This window comes from Cheilinus undulatus, linkage group 14 (assembly GCF_018320785.1).
Source record: "Cheilinus undulatus linkage group 14, ASM1832078v1, whole genome shotgun sequence".
Taxonomy (NCBI): domain Eukaryota; kingdom Metazoa; phylum Chordata; class Actinopteri; order Labriformes; family Labridae; genus Cheilinus; species Cheilinus undulatus.
In genome coordinates, this window is record NC_054878.1 from 36,088,474 (window position 1) to 36,096,401 (window position 7,928).

Below are 7,928 nucleotides of genomic sequence, written 5' to 3' on the forward strand. Positions count from 1 at the left end.
ATTGTAAAGCCTATCTAGCCTAGTACATAACACTTTATGTTTATATAAACCATGACGGGTTAAAATCTGATTCAAGGTTTTGTTACCTTTATCTTTAAATAACTTGGCACCAACTAGGAAAAGACTAAAAACTAGAGAATGCAATTTCTTAACAAATCACGCTGTGAATGCTGCATACTTAATGGCTAATGCCCAACTGCTTATGCTGCATCTTAAAAAAAATATTGTATTAGTTAATCAGTGAGAGAAGATGAATGTATTGTTGAATGGCCTGATGCCCATACTGCTTTAGAAAAGTATAATACATTTAAGTATGAATGGATATATATCATGAAAAGGCTTGTACCAAAACTGCTAATGCCGCAACTGAAAATACTTGAATGATTTTGATAATGATAATGAGTGATGAATAAATGCCTAACGATAAACTGCTAGCGCTGTATGTTAAGTGTCGATTAATGCCAGTCCATAAAGAACTTATAATAAAAATAATAAAGTTTGTATGTCATTGAGCACTAACTATCTTATTTCTATGAGGTACTGATGGCATTTCATAAGCGTAGTGGTATGTGTGGAGGAGGAGGTAGTACCATATACAGTGATATGAGGAAACCTTTGAATATCTTCATGGAAGACCTTTGACATGAATCAATGATTTTCTCATGTTAGTGTTGTCAGGTCAACAGTAGACCTCCATGTAGGCATACCTGTAAATCACAGCTTGTACTGTAGGTGTAAAGGTCAAGGGAGTTCAGCTCCAACTCCTGTGCAAACATGAACGGACTCTCCTCTCTGTATTCATTGCCTGTTCTTATCAAAGAGCTGGGTTCACTTCCTGTGACTTTTTCCACATTCCCACACACAGATAGATCACAACAACTCCCAACATGCCGCCCTTATGCTCACAAAAGCTGACACATATATGCACACAAACACAGGCTCACCATATGGCTGAATGTCAGACAGCTGCAAGACCTGAAGTAGTGTGGAGTGGGATTGTGTTGCAGAAAATGATGATGATGATGATGATGATGATGGTGATGACGATAATGAGGGTTTTTGCTCAAAACAGCAACACAGTTTCCCCACTTCTATAAATAAACTACATATGTGTGGGTGGGTGGGTTGGGGGGTTGCTATGTGTCATTATGAAAGTTGACTTGTGACTCTGTACGTGTGTCTGTGTGTCATCCAGCCCTGTGAGAGATACTGAGCTGTCATATCTGTCAACCAGACAACAGTTTCACATGCATATTCATCACTATGCTAATTTCACTTGGCGAGCTTTAATGAGTTCACAACATTAACAACTCAGAGGAGGTGAAGAATAAAAGCTTTGCAGCTTTTTTGTTGCTTTTATTGTTGAGAAACCCCTCAGTCTGATGCATAATAACAAATTTGTATAATTATAATTTTAGATGTGCAGAAAATTATTGAATCTGTCAGACTTTAAAGGGTTCTTTGGAATAAAATGGATATTAGGTTTTAAAATTAAAAGTTTTTGTTTGGTAAAATTGGCTAAAATTTTTCGTACAAGGGATTCTGGATAAGTAGTGACTATAATTATTGTTTCCATCCATCCTGTGATCACTTTGAATGCTTTTCAACATTTCATAAACTTGGTTCAGGAATGGAAACCACACGTCACAAGTATCCTATTTCTGTCCCTAAAATATTTCAAAATAAAATACTCTTTAACAATCCTTTTCTGAAGTTCTATTTGTTAGTGAAGCCACAGTTAAGATGACTTAAATTTCCAAGTAGAGTTGGACAAACTGAGGAGGGGAAGAAGACTATGGGCTGAATCTGTCATCTAGTGGCTCAGTTAGGTATAACATTAAGTTCCTTTAAAGCCCCTTTCTGAAGACTTTAAGCTACTTCAAGGCTTAAAATGTTACACAGATTTTTACTTCTTCTCCATCTAGACCACAATGACAGAAAGCCACTGCCAAGGGTCGTACTGACACTCATTCCCATAATGTGACTTTATCATTGAAAATGCATTGAAAGAACTACATACTATGTACCAGTTACAATGGCATGTGTCCTTACCGTGATGTAAAATTGACTTGTCTACAAGATAACCTGGGCTGTATGGTGGTACAGTGGTTCGTATTGTTGCCTCACAGAAAGAACAGCCCTATGTGTGAAGTTTTCAAGCTCTTCCTGTGCATGTGTAGATTGTTTCTAGGTTCTCCAAAAACATGCTCATCTGGCTAATCAGTAACTAAATTGCCCATAGGTGTATTTGTTTGGAACTCTCTTGGATGTTTTACCCTTTTATTGGTTTTATAAATAGATTATGATAAATACAATTTGGCTTTTTTTTTTTAATCAAAACACCCTCTTTAATCAAAACAGATGTCTACAAAGTAATGCCAACTAAGTAAAAATATGTAAAAAATAATGTATAAAATTATAATTAATTCCTGGTAATATTGGGGCCATACAATTAGGTGGTATTTTACCCTAACCCTTTAAATCTTACCCCTTATCATAGTGTGGCATACTCTGGTAATTAGTTATTTTACCCTAACCCCAACCCTTGTGATATTGCAGCAAACTTTCAAACCCAAACCTGGAATATTGTGGCAATTTTCTGGTAATTAGGTGGTATTTTACCCTAACCTTCGTAATATTGTGGCAATTCTTAGGCAAGTGGGTGGTATTTTACCCTGACCCTAACCCAAATAGTAATTTGACAATTTTTTGGTCATTAGGTGGTATTTCGTCCTTACCCAAACCCAAACCTGGAAAACTGTAACAATTTTCTGGTGATTAGGTGGTATTTTACCCTAATGGTAATTTGGCAATATAATGGTCATTAGGTGGTATTTCGCCCTTAGCCAAACCTGACAATTGACAAAACCTGACAACCTGACAAAATGATACCTTGACAATTTTCTGATAATTAGGTGGTTATTTTTTTACCCCAACCCTCTAACCCTAACCCTCATAATATTATAGTAATTCTATGTTAATTAGGTGGTATTTTACCCTTACCCTAACCCTCTAACCCTACCTTTGTGATATTGCGGCAAACTTTCAAACCCAAACCTGGAACACTGTGGCAATTTTCTGGTAATTAGGTGGTATTTTACCCTAACCCTCATGATATTATAGTAATTCTCTGTTAATTAGGGGTATTTTACCCTAACCCTAACGTTATTGCGGTAATTCTTTGGCAATTAGGTGGTATTTTACCCTAACCCTAACCCTCATGGTATTATAGTAATTCTCTGGTAATTAGGTGGCATTTTACCCTAACCGTTGTAATATTGTGGCAATTCTTAGGCAAGTGGGTGGTATTTTACCTGACCCTAACCCAAATAGTAATTTGACAATTTTTTGGTCATTAGGTGGTATTTCGTCCTTACCCAAAACAAAACCTGGAAAACTGTAACAATTTTCTGGTGATTAGGTGGTATTTTACCCTAATGGTAATTTGGCAATATAATGGTTATTAGGTGGTATTTCGCCCTTAGCCAAAACTGGAATACCTTGACAATTTTCTGATAATTGGGTGGGTATTTTTTTACCCCAACCCTCTAAACCTAACCCTCATAATATTATAGTAATTCTATGTTAATTAGGTGGTATTTTACCCTTACCCTAACCCTCTAACCCTACCTTTGTGATATTGCGGCAAACTTTCAAACCCAAACCTGGAACACTGTGGCAATTCTCTGTTAATTAGGGGTATTTTACCCTAACCCTAACGTTATTGCGGTAATTCTTTGGCAATTAGGTGGTATTTTACCCTAACCCTAACCCTCATGGTATTATAGTAATTCTCTGGTAATTAGGTGGCATTTTACCCTAACCCTAAAGCTCTAATCCTAACCGCTGTATTAAAGTGGCAATTCACTGGTAAGTGGGTGGTATTTCACATTAAACCTAGCCCTAAAACCTCTAACCCTAGCCTAGTAATACTGTGCCAATTCTCTGATAGTTAGGCGTTTTTTTTTCCCCTAACCCATAACTCCACCTAAAATTAACACAAAACCCTAACTCTCTAACCCTAAACATTCATTGAAATAATTATTATCAGTTTGATGAAGTGGGCCAAAATAAAGAACTTACATGGGAGATAGAAGAAACTATATAAGAAACTTATATAGAAAATTATCCTCTTGTCTCTAGGATATTACCTGGTTAAATACCACCTAATTAGCAGAGAATCGCCAGAATATTAAAAGGTAAAAGGTCAGAGGTTTTGGGTTAGGGTTTGGGTAAAATACCACCTAATTGCCAAAAAACTGCCAAAGTATTACAATAGTTGAAGTTATGTAAAATACCACCTAATAATATAAGGGTTAGGGTTCATGTTCAGGTTAAATACTACCCAATTACCCCAGAATTGCAACAGTATTACAAAGAATTAGTTGACAATTAATGCATCATTACAGGGTAAATACTTCCTTTATATTCCATACTTCCTAGTAATTATTCAGTTAAACGATATGCTTTTACAGGGTTATTATGCCTTATTCTTGAGAAACAACTAGATAATTACACTCATTACAAAAGACACTAGGTAATTAGGGCCCACTAAAATAAAGTGTTACCAATATATTCAATATTTGTTCCTGTTTGGCTCACAACATATGATATCTTAAGTCATCAATGACACCTACAGCCTTTACTAATAATAGCAGAGGCCATTTTAATGTGCTGTTGGTACACTGTGTTCTGTAATCTATATACAGTATATACCTTTATGTTTGACATGCAGATCTAGGAAGTTCTTTGTTAATGTATGAATGTGGTGCATATGCACAGTCCTCTGTAATGTCTTTGTAATGTAGATCATACCTCTACTGTTCAGGCACAGAGAGTTCTCCTTTATTGAGCAGACTGTTACAGCATGATCTGTATTTATGTGTCATATCAAGGGATAGTCTTCACGTAACCAAGGAGACTCAACACTGACTTGTATATCTGCAAGTCTTTACTCATAAACATGTGACATCTTTTCCGCAAGTATAACATGTTGCATTTTACATGTTGCATGAAATACATTTCCACAAATACAGGTTGAGGGAGTCGTAAAGAAAAAGGAGAGCATTGATACGGTGTGTATCTAGAGCTCAGTCCAGAACTTCTTACTGCCATTTAAAACACTGGAAACAGTTTTTGTAGCTTTTACTAAGTTGAAAAAAGGAAATGCCAAAGTTTAATGGTCATTCTGTTCACGTCTCCAACAGGCAACTCTGGTCAAATGCTTCACCTGTGTGACAGTCGCTTTGATTATTAACTTCACTGAAGTTGCAATAAAAGGAAGAAAAAAGGAGTGGATTGCATGCAAAACCCTTGCTTGTCACCTGTTGAGTCTATAAGAAAAAAAGGAATGGCATCTCCACTGGACTCTGTACAAAACCGAAAAAAAGGACAGAATGACTCGGATGTTTTATCTTCAAGGAGGGAATATTAAAGACCGTCATAGCTATTTTATACACAGCCCTCTAATGGACATACAATAAATGAATCCTCATCTCTTTGAAAAACCAAGTATGTACAATGAAACTATCTGAACTATAGGACATTTTGTCTTTCATTAACAAAGACTTACAAAATGATAAATATCTTCAGTTCTGCTACGAGGAAAATTAATTCTCTCTCCCTCAATAATTACTTACAGCTGCAAATTCTCAGATTGTATGTTTGGTTTAACATTAAAAATACCACAATCTACAGAATATTTGCATGAAAACAAAGAAAAATAACTGCATATATTGAGAATCCTTCACTGCATTTAAGGTAGCAACTTCAAGTGCAAATAAAAAGAGCAAAATAACAGTAAACCAGCACGACATAATTATGAGCACCTTTCCAGGGTTTTGGCTGCTTTTGCTATTCATGTAGCGCCCTCTTTTGGGCAAATCCTCACCCTACATCTACTGCATTTAAAAACACAAAGGCCATTGGTGCAGCAGAGCCAATACACACTTAGAGGAAATCACTAAAGAGGGGGGATGAAGGCCAAATATAATCACATGTGCTGTTTTCACCAGGCAGTCCGTTATGGTTCAGTAAACCCAGATCTCGCTTGTGTTTCCAGAGCGTGTGACATTCCAGCCTTGTTTGTAGAGATCCACATGGCTCAGCTCAATAATAAGTGCTGGTCTTTTAGCTTCCAAATGGCTCTTCATTCAGTACAATTTTGGGTTTATTATGTCTATTAGACATCATCATTCTTGGACAAATGGTAGCCAGATTAGGCTCTTGAGGTTCTTTATGCTCTACATTCAAATACATACAGATATACTGTAGACAAAGCTTTTCGTCCATGCTCCGTGTTAATTTTGTCTATATTCCTGCACACTCTCTCAGAGGTTGCAGATACCATTAGTAATAATGGGGGCGGTGTTAAGTCATGTAACTAACAGTTTTGTTTGTTTGTTCATTAACTGATGGCAGAATTCACCATTAGCATTAGTACATCTCAATCAAACCCTACCCTGAGTGCTGAGTGTTTTGCTCAAGGACACATTGATATGTGACTGCAGGCGCTGGGGATCAAATCCACAACCTACCGATTGAGAGACGATGACTACTGAGCCACAGTTGGTCACATAAAAGCTAGCAATTACATTTTTTCTAAAATTTGGGTTGTAATTTCTCAAAAATAGGTTGTAGCAGAACTTGATGCCTGACCAGTTGAGAACCACTGCTCTGGTGGATTAAGTTTTTGACATCCACTGCAATGTAACAGACTCATGATATGACGGTGTAATAATGCCACTCTGGAAAAAAGAAAAAAAAAATTAGAGGATCCATTAATTTTTGAATAAAATAAAATAAAAAATTAAGATTTAATTTACAAGAAACCAAACCCCTAATTTTTCAGTTTATGAAATCATAGGGTGACAAGCCAAAACTTTTTGATTTTAAAGAGCAGGAAATTCACAAGAAAAAAAACTTCACATTTTTGAATTTAAAAAGTCATAAATTTATGATAGCCAAAAGTTAGATTTTTTGGGATGAGATTGAAAACAGCCTTTTTGTATGGAAGCAAAATCGTACTAGGGGAAGCTGTTTAATTTGCATGAGAACTTTTGTTCAGAGCCTGATTTAAAAAGACTCTTCACTGAGACTGAGCAATGAGGAAATACTTGTGATACATTATCATCACATCTGGACTTGGAAGACACGGATGTAAACTGGGGCTATTGAGAAGAACAAAAAAAAAAAAAACAGACAGCATCTGGGAGACAAATCATAAAAATTGTCTATGAAGTTTATAAAGCCAGAAATTTACAACCTTATAGAGTCTATACTGCAAAATTCCAACTTTTTACATTTAAAGATTTTAAGTTATTTCTTGTAAATTCAAAATCTGTTTTAAACAAAAAGATCCTTTTGATTTTTTTTTTAAATCTATGATTGAGTAAACTCAAATTTATTATTATTACTTTCTAAAAAATTAGCAGATACATTTTTATTATTTATATTTTAGAGTTTCACGAATACACCTTTGTTTTCTGAAGTCAGTAAAGTCAAATTTTTGACTTTTTAAAATCAAATAGTTAATTTTCTTGCTCATTTCAGACTTTTTAAACAGAAGAAAAATCATGGTTTGATTCCTTTTAAATCTAAGAATTAAAATCTTTTTTCCTCCAAAATGTGCAAAATTGATCATTCATTTTTTTAGATTGCTTCTAATGCACCTTTGTAAATTTTTGATTTTATGATGTTGCACATTTCTGACTTAGCACACTTTAAATTTTCATATCTATAAAGTCAAAATAACTTTTTTAACTTAAGCTTTTAAGTTATTTTCATGTAAGTGTAAGTATTTTCAAAACTGAAAATATTAGAGTTTGATTTCTTCTGAATCTACAAATTAATAAACTCAAAAATTTAGATTTTTTCTCTCATAAATGAGAAGATTAATTTTATCATTTATATTTTACAGTGGCCCTTAT